The sequence below is a fragment of the Poecilia reticulata genome, linkage group LG1 (genome assembly GCF_000633615.1).
Source record: "Poecilia reticulata strain Guanapo linkage group LG1, Guppy_female_1.0+MT, whole genome shotgun sequence".
Classification (NCBI taxonomy): Eukaryota; Metazoa; Chordata; class Actinopteri; order Cyprinodontiformes; family Poeciliidae; genus Poecilia; species Poecilia reticulata.
In genome coordinates this window covers 1,889,967-1,905,599 of record NC_024331.1, presented here as the reverse complement: position 1 = coordinate 1,905,599, position 15,633 = coordinate 1,889,967, and the positions used below count along the sequence as shown (strand labels likewise).

Sequence of the window (15,633 nt, the reverse complement as noted above, 5' to 3'; positions counted from 1 at the left end):
TGGATGGATGGATGGATGGATGGATGGATGGATGGATGGATGGATGGATGGATGGATGGATGGATGGATGGATGGATGGATGGATGGATGGATGCTCATTGTTCAGTGTGTTGTATCCAATATTATTAAAGTTTAATTGAAGATAAATATGTAGAAATCCAAGCAAAACCCAGATCAAGTACCAAGTACAACTTTCAAATTATTTAATCACTTCTGTATTGACAACATCCTAATTTTGTGAGAATCTGAACTGAGGATTTCAAAATTCAGAATTTGGGGGATGAAAGTAACAGCTAAATATGCAAGAAATTTATCAGAGTTGAAATTTTACAAAAATAAATCTATTATTGTTAATACCCTAACTTACTGACATGAACATGAAGAACTGAGGACAACAGAATGTCAAAAAACACAAAAAAAGTGATCAATTAAATATATACCTTACCTTGTGGCAGTGCTAAACATAGAGGTGCTGTAGGATGAAGCATCAGCCTCCTCACTCAGATCTGCTTAGACTTTTCACCTGGACGGCCCTAAGAGATCAAAGTATGCCTGGAATGGAAGTGGGAGCACCATGATGTCATTACCTGACAATGTCCTCTTGTAGTCAGATGCCAGCCACACATTCAGCACAGAAGTGCTTCTTCAACATTGACCAGACGAGTGGGCCTTGGTATCAGCTGTTCCAAATGCGGTTCACTTTGGAAGGCATCAGTGGAAAGATGTGAGAGAGTGCCACTGCTAAGATAAATAAGTTATTTTCTCACAAGCTCTATGTGCCAGACCACAGTCCTTAATTCTAGCGCTATTCTTGGAGTCTGCTTTGATAGGGTTGAACATTAGATAATTTCAGGCATGAAGTGGATCCTACTTCATGCCTGTAGCTGAATTAAGGCCTTGCTCAGATACAGATACTCTGAGTGAACTATTAAGTTTTAGTGTCACATCCATGATTAAACTGTGTGTATCTTGTATCCAAGGTCAGATTTTGGTGTCAACACTGGACTTCCCTAAATGAATGACGCATGATGGTGAGCCCTCCATCCCTTTCTTGTCTATAGAAAAATATTCCTGTGAGGTGGCCCATCTAACTTGACTACTTTTCCAATAATGTACATGTGTATGGTCTTCTGCTCTGCTCTCTGTATGTCTACACCTCTATCACCAGTAGATTTCTGCATACCAGACATAATGTGTCATCATCATATACTCAGGCCCTCAAAATGCAACGCTGATAGCATGTCTACGGATAACATACCAGCTATAAAAGGCATCCCTTTGACAAGCTTCAGTAAAGACCATATATTTTGCTCATAGGAGTCGGCGATGAAAGGCCAAACGCATGCAGGCATGTGTATATGGGCATTCAGAAAAACATGTGTGCACCCTCACACACACAGACACACACACAAACACGCACACGCACGCAGATGTGGTCTTGGTGACACTGCGGAAAAGGTCAGCTATCAATAACGTTCTAAATCTGTGGACCTTTAAAGATGACAGAGAAAAGGGTTCTTTATGGATATAATTGATTCTGCACATGATTAGGTTTAAACAGATATATGTAGTTTGTAAAAATCTCTGCTGATCAGAGATTTTTTATTTTTTTGCCAAATTCTGATCTCCTGGTTTTGTAGAATTTTGACCTCCAGTACAAGTTTTCTTTAAAAAAATGTAATTAACAACATTAAAATAATATTTGTTTCTATCCTTACTATCATGGCTAGACTGTAGTTATTGATATAAGAGCAGAAGTGACATCACACTCTGTGTGTTAAAGGTCTTACTATTTCAAAATAAAGATTTTTTTAAAACTAAATCACTAGCCTGCTAGCCCTTTGTTTTATGTTTGCTTCGTGCAAAAGGTCTGGACCCTTGGCTGTTGAGAAACGGTTGCTTTCTGTTGAAGTTTTAAATTTTACCCAATTGCTATTGTTAGGCTGTGATGTATGTAATGCACCAGCTTAATCATGAACCTTCTTGAGATTGAGGTCAATGGGACAAATCCGACGGTGCACAGAAGGGAGATGAGAATTAAGTAGAACTGCATAGGAAGACAATGCCCATGTTAGCATCATGTACCTGCCCTTACCAGAGTTAGCATTAAGTATAAATATCAACCTCTATGTGTATTTCCTAAAACAGAAGTCATTATTATACTGTGAGATTTTCAAAAGGCTGCTATCCTTCCTAAATCTAGCATTTATATGATAGCATTTGGAACCTCAGGAGATTAAAATGGACCTGCCCTGTAAAATAGCCGTCCTTAAATTTAAACGATTCCAGATCAATTCTGCCCTTTGTCTGTTCAGTAAAACTTCCCTAAGGCAGGAAAGAATTGACTTCTTGTGGCAGACCTCCCTTACTGTACTTCTGTACTCAAAAAATAATATTAGGTATGAATAATGGAATTGATCAAAACAAAAAAAAATTAACAAAATGGCGAAGGAACAATGAATGAACAGCTTTAATGGCCCCATATATGTTTGCTTTTAAATACTTTCTGAAATCTTTTGTACTTTTTCCTTATTTTTAAAACATCTCATTGATAATGAAAACAGTTGAATTTTCTTGCTAGTAAGAAAATTCAGCTGTTTTAGCAAGAAAATTCTTAGTGATAAATAATAGTTGTACTTTTAGTACAACTAATAGTTGTAAGTTTTTCTTGTGAATTTCTAGAATTGATGTCTGTCAAATTATTATGCATATAAAATGACAGGGCAATGAATTAAACTTTTACTTGGATTTGATAATTAATATATCATTAAACTGAATTAACTACAATTTATAAAAAAAATGTATAATAATATTAATAATAATTGCAGACCAAGATGTATGTTTATGTTTGACTGCGACACAAAATAATTACCAAAACAATTGAGAATGTTTTAAAATATATGCAATAAGTATTGGTGCACAGCACTGACAATTATTGCATTCATCAAATATTTACAAAGGCTGAATCGTGTCCTGCAGATGAGAGTATTTCCTTTTTGGACTTAATCTGACATTTCCTATTTTAGAAACAGGATTTCTTACAAACACTTTGCATACAGTTTGAGTCATTTTGTCTTAACTTTCACACTGAGAGTTTGTAGTAAGCTGGACGAGAGAGACATAGTTTATAGACTGGTCACACAATATTATAGATACAATATAATGAAGTGTAAAGGCTGCATTTGCTGTCATAACAGTAGGATATCTAACATTCTCTACACTCCTGGATCCAGTCTAAATATTTTAACAGGCTGGTGAATGTGAGCAGACTGACAGGTTCAAAAGATTATTACTTTATAATCAAGTTATTTAACATCTAATTGTGAGTCAGTTGGGTGACGAAAAACAAATGCAGTGTATTCTCTGGTTTGCAATTAAACACATAACTCCTAATTTAACTTAGCATTTAACTTAGCATTTAGCTTGCATCGCAGTTGGCTTTACAGCAAAAATGCCAGTTGTGGCTTATAACAAGCTGTGGAAAACAAAGTATCTCAACATAAATCCATAACTTTTACCGAAGTTATAGTAAGTTGTTTGGTAAAAATTTATTTTACCAATGAATTTTTATGGATCAAAGGCTACTAATGTACTGTAATTTGCATTAGTAAAAACAATGTTTTAGTGGACAGAGCACCAAAACTGACCCCAGCCCAGGGGCCCACACCCTTGCAAATCCCTACCTACAGTATGTTCAATGCATGTAAAAATGTACCCCAAAAGACTTGCAGCTGTTGCTTCAGCAGAAAGATATTCTACAAAGCAAGACCCGTCTGTTTCATGTGACAGACCGGCTGTTCCATCAAACACATATGCATCAAAGTTTTGGTAATGTGACGAAATGTACAATATTTTCCAGAGTATTTAATGAACACGGATGCATTACTCACAGATGGATGTGTTTAATAAGTTAACAGAGATGTTTCCTTGCTGTAAGGATTTGAATAACTACTGAATCTTTCTAGCTGGTGCAAGGTGAACACAATTCACTGACATATAAACCCAGCAGGAATCCTGGTATGCCTTTCAATAAAAAAAAAAGACTCACAGCAATTCACCAAGAGAATATTGGTAGACCAATGTGTATCAAACTATATCTTCACACTTCCTTTGAAATATGACAAGATCAGAAATGACAGCATAATTGTTTCAAAGCATGTGTTTACTCCTAGCAACCCCCAACATTGTACTGATTATAATATTTTGTTAACCTCTACATAACCTCATACAAGTATGAGGTCAGCTGTTGTTTCTCCTTTGTGAGAATACAAAGCGAAGTGTTACTTTCCTGTCAGGGAGCCGCACACAGGCCTGTGTCCTTTGCCAGCACTGATTGAACCGCGGGCGTTGCCATGGCTACACAGTGGCCCAATGAGAGGCTCGCGGTTGTCAGCTGCTGAATGAAAATAACAGTGGCCATTTTGCGCATGAAGCCGCGGCATCATTCACTTAATAGCCAAACGGAAACGGAAGATTCTGACCATTTCTGGACGTAGGTGGTTCGGCAGAGTTTATCAGCACCGCGGTGCGGCTGGCGCGCCTGTCGAGAAGAAAGAGAAGAGGAGGAGGAAGAGGCATTCGGTGTAATAGTGTCGCCACTCCGGCTGCTGTTGCGTTTGTTTGGTGAGAAAACGGACTAGGGACAGGTTTCCCCGCCTCACTTTCCTGGGCCTGTTGACCCCCCATGAGAGAGAGAGGGAGTGAGAGAGGAAACGGTGGAGAAGGAACTACCTTTTAGTTAGCTGAGCTGATCGATACCGAGCAGCGTTCAGCAGCGTTGAAAAGCAGGTGTATGGTTTCATCACACGGATGCAGCACCAGCTCGCGCGTATCGCCTCTCCGCTGCTGCCGAAGTGAGAACTTTTAATCACCTCGCATGCTGAGGGGGCTGGTTTCCTGCTCATATCTAAGGACTGCGAGGCAGTCGTTTTAAGGTAGGTGAGCACAGTTTTCAACTATGTTGTTAACGCTCAAATAAGCCGCAACGGACCAGCCTCGATGGAGGCTCAGCTGTATAGTAGGTAAACAGCTTAGACGGGACACTTTTGTGTGCTTAAAGGCGTTACTGAGTACAATACTGCCCTATTATAGACCCAAACCGAGGGATTCTGCTCAGTCGGGATGCGGTTGGTTGGCTGTTTCCATAAACGTGCATTCCGGTGGATTGCTGCTGCTGCTGCCTGTTCATCAAGGGAAGATGCGGTCAGGAAGATGGTGAAAGCTGCAAGCACAGGCTTCTAGGCATGTGGGCAGATAATTACTGAGTTTAAAATGTAAAAGAATGAGAGAAGGGCGTGAACTGAACAAGTCTGGTGATTGTAAACATGAACTGAAATATTCCCCCTTAACCAACACCCCAGAGACCTGGGGGGGAATCTGTAATGTTGGCTTGGATTCACACAATGGTGCAGACTATTAGTGTGGTGGCATGGATACCAGAGCTGGACTCTATTCTGACTTTCTTACATTGTCATTGCAAGTATGCAGTTGTGTGCAAGGTTATCTTGTGCTTTTTCTTAGCCAAAAAGGAAAGAGGGAAAACAAAACTAATGTTATTGTGGAAGGTAAATAAGGAAGATAAACATGTTACATTTCTAAAACCAACAATGCAGCTGTTTTCCACCAATTAGGTATAATTTCAGTATATTTTTGCTCAAACCTTACCAGAGAATGTTAGGTCTTTACAGAAGCAGCATCAATTTATCATAAACAAATTAGCATATGTCATATAAAATGAGGGCAACACAAGTATTTTAAACCATACCATGAAATAAAGATAGTCTTTTCAAATTTGCAAAAAATAAAGAAAAACTGTCACAGCGTTTAAAGTCATTTTAATAAAATTCCACATGGCAGAAAGAAGGCAGCTACACTTTCTCCTTGCTAGCTATATGGAAATATATTTGATCTTAAAAAATATGAAAAGTCATGGTGTGGCAACTACAGTTTACAAGTTTATACTTTTAAAGATACTTGCTGCACATTTAGCACTTGAAAACTGCTACATTTAGCAGGAGTTCTATTCTGTTTTTTATAGAGTATGAAAATTAAAATGAAAAAATAAACCTTATAGAATGCATTAGTATAACAGACGCTAGAGGTAATTATACGACGATGAAAGCAAATCTCATAATTATGTAGGACTAAGCTGTTGAGGATTTTATAAAGCATTAAAACAACTTAAAATAAATCCTAAAAAAATGCAAAGACTTCAAAATACTTTAACTTTCCCCTTTTGTCCTTAGTCTCTTAAGTGAGACAGATGTAAAAAAAAAATAATGTTCCAGTTTCCTTCTGTTACCTGGTATGAACGGATGATGTCATGAGGAAAAGATTGAAAAGGCCAGCGGTAGAGGCTGGTATCTGCAGGATCCATTTGAATGCCGTGTTACTAGGTAGAGTGGGGAGGTGCCCAGGGTGCACAATGTGTAACACTATCACTCCGGGAACCTCACTGTTCCCGGTGAGGCCTACCTGTGTGACTGCCTGCTTTTCTCTTTGCTCTTTCTCTTTGTTTTCAAAATCGTAGTTTATACCCGTTTGTGACCACATGGCCGCGTCTGGCAGAGAGGAAGCAACACAGCAAGATGCAACATGAGCAACAGTTGGCAGTTGTCTGTCTCAGAAGGGGCTGCAGGACCAATAAACCTCTCAGAGGCCTAAATACACACTCCCACTGAGGGATCATAGAACTTTGACGTGATTAATGGTCAGCGAGGGGAAGTGTCCGTCAGCTTTAACTCACATCTGTCAGTTTAGGGTTACATAAAGAGAGAAAGTGTATTGTTCATATGGCAGAGGGTGAGAGTGATGGGAAGAAAGCTGACCAGTTGCAGGTTAATTTGGAATAAATAAATAAAAAAATAATCATCCATTTGCTTTGAAATGACATATTTATCATCTTGGTTCACAATCCATTGCATCATGTTATAACAAATCTTGTTTTTTTATTTTTATTTTCTCCAAGATTTAAGTATTTTTGAGCGACACATATTCCGTCTGCTTTTTATATCCTGCCACTTACTTATCTGCAGTGGCAGGGCCTTGCAGAAGCTGATAATGAATTGGGTGTTGAAACTGTATGGTGAGACCACGTCGACGCAGATACTGTAGTCTGGAGTGGCTCATAGGTCAAAGTGTCACTGCTTTTAGATTTGTGTCAGTCGCTGCAAAAATAATCTGCTCTGGAATGTTTTCAGATTCTTAAGTTTGTTTATTTATCGTGAATAGTCAGTCTATAAGCAAAACCAGGTATTCTTCTCTAAGGCTAAATTTGCAAAGTTTATGTAGATGGAATAGAGAAATGTATGTAGAGCCTCACTTATTGGTGGTCGTAAAGCAATGCTGATGTGAGATGATAAAGAGCGGGGTTGTTGATGGGGTTTTAGGTCAAGACTTCAGTGCAGGACTTTATTGGTCCCCTGATGCAGCGCGGATCTGTTCGGCTCCAGGGTTCAGTCATTAGCACCTGTCAGTTTTCAGCTTTTCACCATACCTCGGTGATCCGCTGCACGTGACCGGACGTTTCCTGGAGCCACATGCTGGTTTGTCAGATGCAGGCTAGCTAAGTATTTCTCAAGCTTCAGTGTTAAGTGTTGCTTAAGTCTCATTCATGCACGTATGTCAATGTGATTTTGACATTATCACACCCTCAGGGGCAAAGAGATAGCAGACCCAGACAGAGCTGATGCAGGATCCATAAAATAAGAAGCATCTCAAGTCATAGAAAATTATTGATAATTTGTTTTTGTTTGGTAAGTCACAGTACAAGTTATTTTTTCCAACTACTTTTGATGTGGAAAGTAGTTATACATTGATAATACATTGTTTAATGGATTTCTGAAGGTTTTGTGCTCTCCCTGAACAAATTTATGACTCCCTAATTTTTGTGTCTTTTGTTTCTTGATTGAATCTGAGTTTAAAGAAGGAATGGGCATGAAGGGATTCTAAGGCTTAATAGTTTTAAACCGCCAGAGTGACTGGAGGTTTCTCTGACTGTATGGAACATAGTGCAATACGATGAAGTTTACTCTAGCCAGATTCCTGTGTATTGTATCAATTAACCTTTTTCTTACTTGCACTACTATATATCACAATGGAAAGGTCACCTGTGAGTGAGTGAGGCAGAGCTTCACAATATAGTGGATCTCTATCACCATCACAGTATCAGTGTGTGCAAAATCACATTTGGACAATGAATAATTAGAATTAATATTAAAGAGAACATTACATTGCAAGCATGATGCACAAATAATTCTGTATATTTTTTAGAATTTTGTGCAAGTTGGATGGACTGACTGCTGTTAACATCCACACCTGATGTATGTTTTTAGTGGCTCAGATACTGAAGCTCACAGTGAACAGTCACAATGGATTGTGAATTTGTAAAGACAGAAGAGAGTCATGCAAATGTGGATTAATCATATTGAATCATCTCAGTTATCAGCAGTAGTGTGGTGATTATTGTTCCTGATGTCATAAAGTGACTGAAAAGTTTTCTGACAACGTTCTGCAATTTGATTTTAAGATTTCTGTCACTGCTGAAATGATTGTGTCATCAGCATATCGCTGAGGTTAGTTCCTGTCCAAGCTCAGTATATAAACAGAATAAAGTGGGCCTTCAAGGAGCACCGTTAGAAATCAGATGTAAACCTGTGACAATAAGAAACTAATCAATTAATTGCATGATCAATTAAAGTAAGCTGGATAATTTCCATTGTGATTGTTAATATGTTTTGAAAGGAAGTATAAAATGGATTATACTATTTATAATCCATTTTGTACACAGTTTCAGTTGAGCGGTTTTTATTTCTGTTTTATTTATTGTTTTTGGATGTTGTGTTTTATTTTGGATATTTAAATATATAACAGTTCCAGTATTAAGTATTCATTTCAAAATGAAACTTTATTGGTCTTTGGGAGGGCGAACCTGGATTATTATGAATACATTACTTGAAAATAGTCCCAAAGCAACAATATTGTTTTTTTTGGAATAACCTCCAAAACAATTGATCTTTATTTTAGAGAAAACTGCACTGGCTGCAGTTTTCTGGTCGATCACCAGTCATGAATTAAAACCCCAATTCAAAAAAATCAAGACCGATTCATAGTTTTGGATTATTATTTTGTCTATCTTCACCCATTAACTGTCATGATGACACTGGTGTCCTCAGGGACTCTTTGGATAACATGCAAGTGTTTTCAGGGTGGCAGTTGAGGGGTTTTAAAACACAGATAATTAATTTTTAACATTTTTCATGGCTATTTCACTTTGTCCTAATTCAAAAATAAATCTTAGCAATAAATTTAGGATTAGCTAAATTTGCCAAAGTTCAATTACTGTCTTCTGACTTTATCCTCACTTACTACAAATGAAGCTATATCCAATAACATAATAGATACAATTAAATTAGAAAATTATAAACATGTTATTTTAATAGAAATATGGATAATTTTTCTGTTTAAATGATAACAGTCGGTTTACAGTTTTCGTCTATAGATTTAGGATTAACATGATACTGTGATAACAAGATACCATGAAAATGTGTTACTTTGACTCAGTGTTATCCAACCGTGAGAATCTCATATTGACCCAATGCTTAGTTTGAAGGGGCAAAATAGCATGTTGCACAGTAGCTGTCTCACTGGTTTTAGGTATCCAGGCTCGAACTCGGTATGAGATGCTAATAGCAGTAGTTACATCATCATTCTGGGAATAGCAGGGAGTCTGTGGTCTAGAGGTGCTTCTGGCTGACCTCTCTCCTGTGTATATTCAGCCTGTGTGTGGTCATTTCCAAATATACATACCTGTATGGATTACACAGCGGGAGGATTAGAACTGACACGCTTTAGTTGACACGTATTAATGTTTACTGCTTTGTAATTAATATTTACTTTGCCTTGTTGTTTTGATTAGAAAGAGGGAAAAAATGCATATCAAACGTTTGTAGTGTGACATGTTTTATATGTGATCAAAGATCATATATATATATATATATATATATATATACAGTCTCTGTAAATACCTTTACAGAGACTGTATTTCAGTAAATATTGTATATTACCTGTGTATATCTGCACATGGTTGTTCGTCAAAACTATTTGTCCAGGTAAGTTCTTCAGTCACTGACAGTAAATCTGCTAGCAAAGACCTGAGAGAAGAAGCTGTGTGGGAACAGTTTGACATTCCCAGCAGGGATTTTGTGCGGAAAAGGCCACCTTACATCCGGGCACTGTGTGACTTAAAATCCCACAACAAGACACAAATATGAAAGCACTCCAGGACACATCCTGTGATTCCTGCTGGTTCGATTTTAACTTTTCAGAGGCACCGGGACCTGACGGCATCTGTACCACAGAATCACCCGGTTATGTGTCTGAGTCTGTTCGGACTGTATTCAAAAACGTAATTCAGTGTAATCGCTTTATGTAAACACGTATGTTCATAGGGTGAGGAGTACACAATAATATATATGTCAGTGGTAAAATAGAGATAGTCAGCCCTGTCACTTAGCCATCCCCCCGCATCTGTATACACTGAGGGGGTAGGTGGGGGGTGACTTTCCAGCCTCGTAGACGAGCATGCCTAAGTCTGAAAATAGCCGTATCTGATCACTGCTTCGCCCGAATGGGGAACTCTTTTTTTTTTTCTTTTTTTTTTTTACTCCGTCACTCCCTCCCTCTCTTTGGCTCTCTCCCTCCAACTTTCTCCTTCTCTGTTGTCTATGTGCTTCCCAGGCATTAAACGGGATACAGTCAGGGAATAAAGACGGACACCAGAAGGAGACACTTAGCCTGAGAGGGGGAAAAACAGTGGAGGAAGGAATTATAACTCACCAGTCAACCTTATCTGACTTGTGATAGTTCCCAGCCTTCTGGTTTTATGACGGTAAGAGTGACATTTTCTTTGCTTGGTGGATGTTTGCACCTGAGCTCTGCTGATATAAAAAATCCGAACTACTATTTTTTTGTACTTTTGTGTATTTTCATGCCAGAAAACCCACATTTCTTTTCAACTTTTGCAAATAAGTTAACATACCTAATTCATATCAATGCTTTTTTAATTATATCTGCTTCAATTTTCCTCTTAAATAAACACACGCGCACACACACACACACTAGAGGTGTGCCGATCGATCGGTCACCGATCATAATCGGGCCGATTTTCGTGAAAAAGTGCATGATTGGTGATCGGCGATCATTGGCTCTTGTTGCCGAAACCGATCACCTGCATCTCATTTCGCAGCCTGCCTGTGCAGCTGGTCTCCTCTTTCCTTCACTCTGCACAAACGCGCAGCAACAAATCCTCACAATGCATCAACACGACGAAGCTAATACGACATAAAAACAATGCCATACTTGACGGAGTTTGGCTACATCGAGGCTCACTGCAGTAAAAAAGACATATGGAGGATCAGAAAGCAGGTAAAGCAGCGCACAGCTACAAACACACCCGGATTAGCATGACAGTCAGAAAGCTAAACAAATAACCCGCAAAATTATTTAAGTCTTCGAGCTGCGATGTAAGACGCTGGTTCTGCTCTCGCTGTTGAACCGCTGCTACGCGCTACAGGTAGTAATATTTCACAGACGGAGCGCCGCTTCTTCTCCACCTGGTAGTGACTCTCACACCAAACCTGTTTAAAGCTGCAACATCTAACCTAAAAAATAAATTTTACATACGTATTAAAACTTTCGCTGTCCTAACATGAGACAGATAATCTCTAAAAAAATAATCAATCTCCTCCCTGCTCTGCATAATTACTCCGCTCAGTTAGAAACAGACACTCAGAACTAGCAGTAATCAGCTAGCCGCCATGCTATCAAGAAGTTTTCATTCAGTAACTCAGGATTGTTTATTGTAATGGATCCTGTATTTGTCTTTGCACGTTAAGTTTTATACTTGAATTTTTTTGGCAATGTTGAGAGGTTTTTTTTTTAGGTTCTTTGCATTATTTAGCCTCTTCAGAGCCTTCAGAGCCTTCATATGTTATCAGTCTGTTAAAGATAGTATTACCGATAGCAGTACAATTTGCAGAATGCCTGTTTTGTTTAGTTTTCATCTTGGAAAAAGTTATTAAAAACAAGTTTTTGTCTAAATTAAGGTGAATTCATGGTTCCTTTTTCCACATAATGTAACCAGTAGTGTTTATGATAAAAAAATAATAATAATTATGTGATCGGTATCGGTGATCGGCCCTCATGGGTGATCGGTATCGGTATCAGCATCGGCATCGGCATCGGCTGGAAAAAACCTGATCGGCACATATCTAACACACACGCACACACACACACACGCACACGCACACACACACACACACACACACACACACACACACACACACACACATACATGCGCACGCACACACACGCACACACACACACACACACACACACACACACACACACACGCACACACGCACACACACACACACATATATACGACGCACTCATAATAGCTCATAATAACAATGCTCCTTACCAGTTTTATATTTGCTTGTTGTAAATCATATGAAGACTGTAACAGAATACAAATTAGGCGATCTGAATAGATTTTACAATCTATAAACCAGAAGGGAATTGTATTTATCTCCTCTTTTGAAAGCCACAATTGCAGAGTATGGTTTAGAGTTTTTGTTGTTTCTGACAGTTGACGAGGAAAAACAGTGCTGAATAAAAATAGTGCTTCCTTCCACAGCCACCTCAGGAATAGCATCAGGGAATAACTTTACTTTGGAAAGCTGCTCGCAATCTAAGGTTTGATGAGCAATTTAGCTTTAAATTTAAGAATAAGAATGGATTTGTTGTAAAACAGTCCACACAACTATAGAAGGCACAAGAATAGACTTGCACAAGAAATAAAATATGACAATAGGAAGGAAGAAAGCAATCATATTAAAGACCAAAGCTGACTGAAAAGGTAGATGTGAACATCAGCAAGGGAAATAAATACCTTTACAGAGACTGTATTTCAGTAAAATTGTATATTACCTGTGTATATCTCTGAACATGGTTGTTCGTCAAAACTAAATATGAAAAATAATGAATTGGTAAAGATGATAAAAAGGAGGCATATTTCAGACCTGAACCTTTCCTGACTTCCTACCCGGTCATAGTTCCATGTCGTCTCATTTTCATCCTGTCACTTCGACATACTTCCGTCTATTTTTTACACTCTTCTTTTTTTCATGCTCTCTTATTTCTCATTGAACAAAAGCCATGCACCGATCCCTCCATTAGATCAATCTCAGAGGTGTTGTGGAATGTCACCTTGACCCCTGGGGAACACAGTGAGGGGTTGGTTCTCAGCCTCGTTTCAGAGCATTTCAGAGCACCCTTTTGCTCTGTAAGCGTCACTTGGAGCTCCACTCTGCTCTCTGAGAAATATCAGACCGGAGATCTGTTGATTTTGCTGCTACTATCACAGATTCTACCATATCTATTTTGTCATATTCAGTATGTATTTAGAACTTTTAAGATAAAATTGAAATGAAATAAAATGTATGCATGTCATTGTTTATAACAAGATGTATAGAATTAAGGTTGAGCCTCACTGCAGTTGAAAACCTTAAAGTATTTTTTAGGTTTTCAGCCTTAAGTATTTTTTTACATTTCTTGTTGAGGAGCATCTGTTTTTTCTTTCTCTCTACAATTAGAATAAAGCTAAACCAGAAGCTCAGGATTATCAAGTCAATAAAAACCTCACTTTAGTTTACCTTTGCAGTTTAGATGTTCAGCTCTGTGACACATCTTCATGTTTCAGAATTAAGTACTTCCTCCTTATGGTTGTCTCTGTAAAAGTTTGGTGTCTTAAAAAGATTGTAGTTACATTTCATTCACTTTGGGTTATTTTACAGGACAGTTTGCCCATGTTTGACATGAAACAGTGCTGAGTCTATGAGGAGTCTGGTTGTGATGCTGTCTCCCCCAGATAGATTATAAGGAAACAAGTGCATAAGGGTTTTGCCATCTTTGATTGTTTTCCCATTCTTTTCTACCTCATGTTTTCCTATTTTTACCTATTTTTTCTATTTCATTTTCCCTCTTTATTTTGTCTTCCTCTCCATTAACATCAAAATCACATAAACTAACCACATTCTGGGTTCTATATTGGAATGGTAACATGATAAACCCTCAAATTGTCACATCCTATTCATTCACCCGACCCTCTGCCCTGACTTCGAGCAAGAGGAATTGTGTTATATAATTACATTAGTCCTCTCAGGCTGATGGCTCTGCTCGTTAGTGCAGTTGTGATGCAATCTGCAGAACACACGGCCCTCTGTTATTTGCTGTATGGGCAGTGAGTGGGCTTGCAGGGTCAGTGTTTGACCCCCCGTGTCCATTCATACAGCCAGAGGGGGGTCTGCTAATGAGTGGCAAGGTTGAACAAACAAGGCCGATAACGGAGACGTGGTTGGAGGTGGCTGTTGTTCAACTAGTGGCAGTAATGCGCTGGTTGAACAGTTACAACGCGCTCATAAAGCATTCCTTGTAAAGCGTCCTGCATCCCACAACAAGCAGCTTTGTGCTTGTGTGTGAGAGAGAGCATGAAATAATGTTTGGGATAAACTCTTGTGATATGTTTGCGTCTGTTGGCGCATTAAAGTAATTACAGCTTTTACTTTGATTCAACTGAATTCTTAACATATTTCATAGTTATTCAAGTGTGAAGCAGCTTAAAACTGAATTCCAGGCCGGGAGTTTATAGCGTTATGTAACAGAGATGGTTAGTGAACCTTTTGAAGCCAAACATTTATTTATTAAACTTGGTAGAAAATGTCTAAAATAATCATAAAATGTGACTAGGTTTCAGATTCAGTTCAATGCTTAAAAAATTCTTGCATCTACATTCTTGTGTATAGAATTTTGTGGATTAGACATTGATGTGGCTTCTCAAAATAAGTTTTCTTTTCTGTTAAAACACTTAGTGACTCATAATGTAACACATTTTCCAGAGCACTAAGCACACCTAGAAAAAAAACACATTTGACAGAATACAGGTAACACATTTATTTGTAGCAATATCTGTTTTTTGTAAAGCTTTGATATATTATAATATAAAAGAAGTGAAGGAACAGGAATGAAAATAGGTTTATTTAGCCTTTCTACCATGAGTGACCGTTAATTATTGTATTGGGAGTAGAGGTGATCTCAAACTGAGGATGAAGATTCACTTTATTATTATTTCAAAACAAAGATGGTATAATAACAGAATTAACATTGTAATATGACTTTAGCTTCTCTTACTGGTTTGAACAATTAGTATTTTTGAAACAGAAATCTCCCTATGTAGATTGTAGAAAGTGGACACTTCCTTTTTAACAGTTTCTGTAATCTCTGTGCTTTTTTTAAATATCTCACTGTTACTGAAAATAGCTAAATTCAAGTATTTTTGACTTTGTCCACCAAAGAGTGTTGTTTCTCATGCTGGGAGTGTTTTGTGGTGCATTCACTGAACGCCAGACTTTTCATTGGTTAGGGCTAATCAGATTGGTCACCAGGCAGTTTATCTGCATCTCTACCTTTGTTGTTGAAATAAATCTAGCTTTTCAGATTAAATAAATTCATCTAGCCAGACTTCTTCTCATTCCCTCTGGGGTTTTTTTGCACAGCAACCCTTTACCCTCCTCA

At 38.2% G+C, this 15,633-nt stretch overlaps 1 protein-coding gene across 23 annotated transcripts in view; it reads left to right on the top strand.

The window, feature by feature from the left end:
- Positions 1 to 15,633, top strand: part of sorbs2a (sorbin and SH3 domain containing 2a) — a 72,200-nt gene that overhangs the window by 8,748 nt on the left and 47,819 nt on the right. For 8 of the 23 annotated variants that reach the window (XM_017305123.1, XM_017305125.1, XM_017305117.1 and 5 more), the window contains exons 1-2: positions 4,380 to 4,934; positions 10,738 to 10,888. The exons of 3 other annotated variants lie outside the window; for them this stretch is intronic. The gene's annotated coding sequence lies outside the window, so the exon portion shown is untranslated. Of the gene's footprint in view, positions 1 to 4,378; positions 4,935 to 10,737; positions 10,889 to 15,633 lie in introns of those variants that run through there. 12 more of the 23 variants (XM_017305098.1, XM_017305102.1, XM_017305103.1 and 9 more) reach the window with 6 other exon arrangements.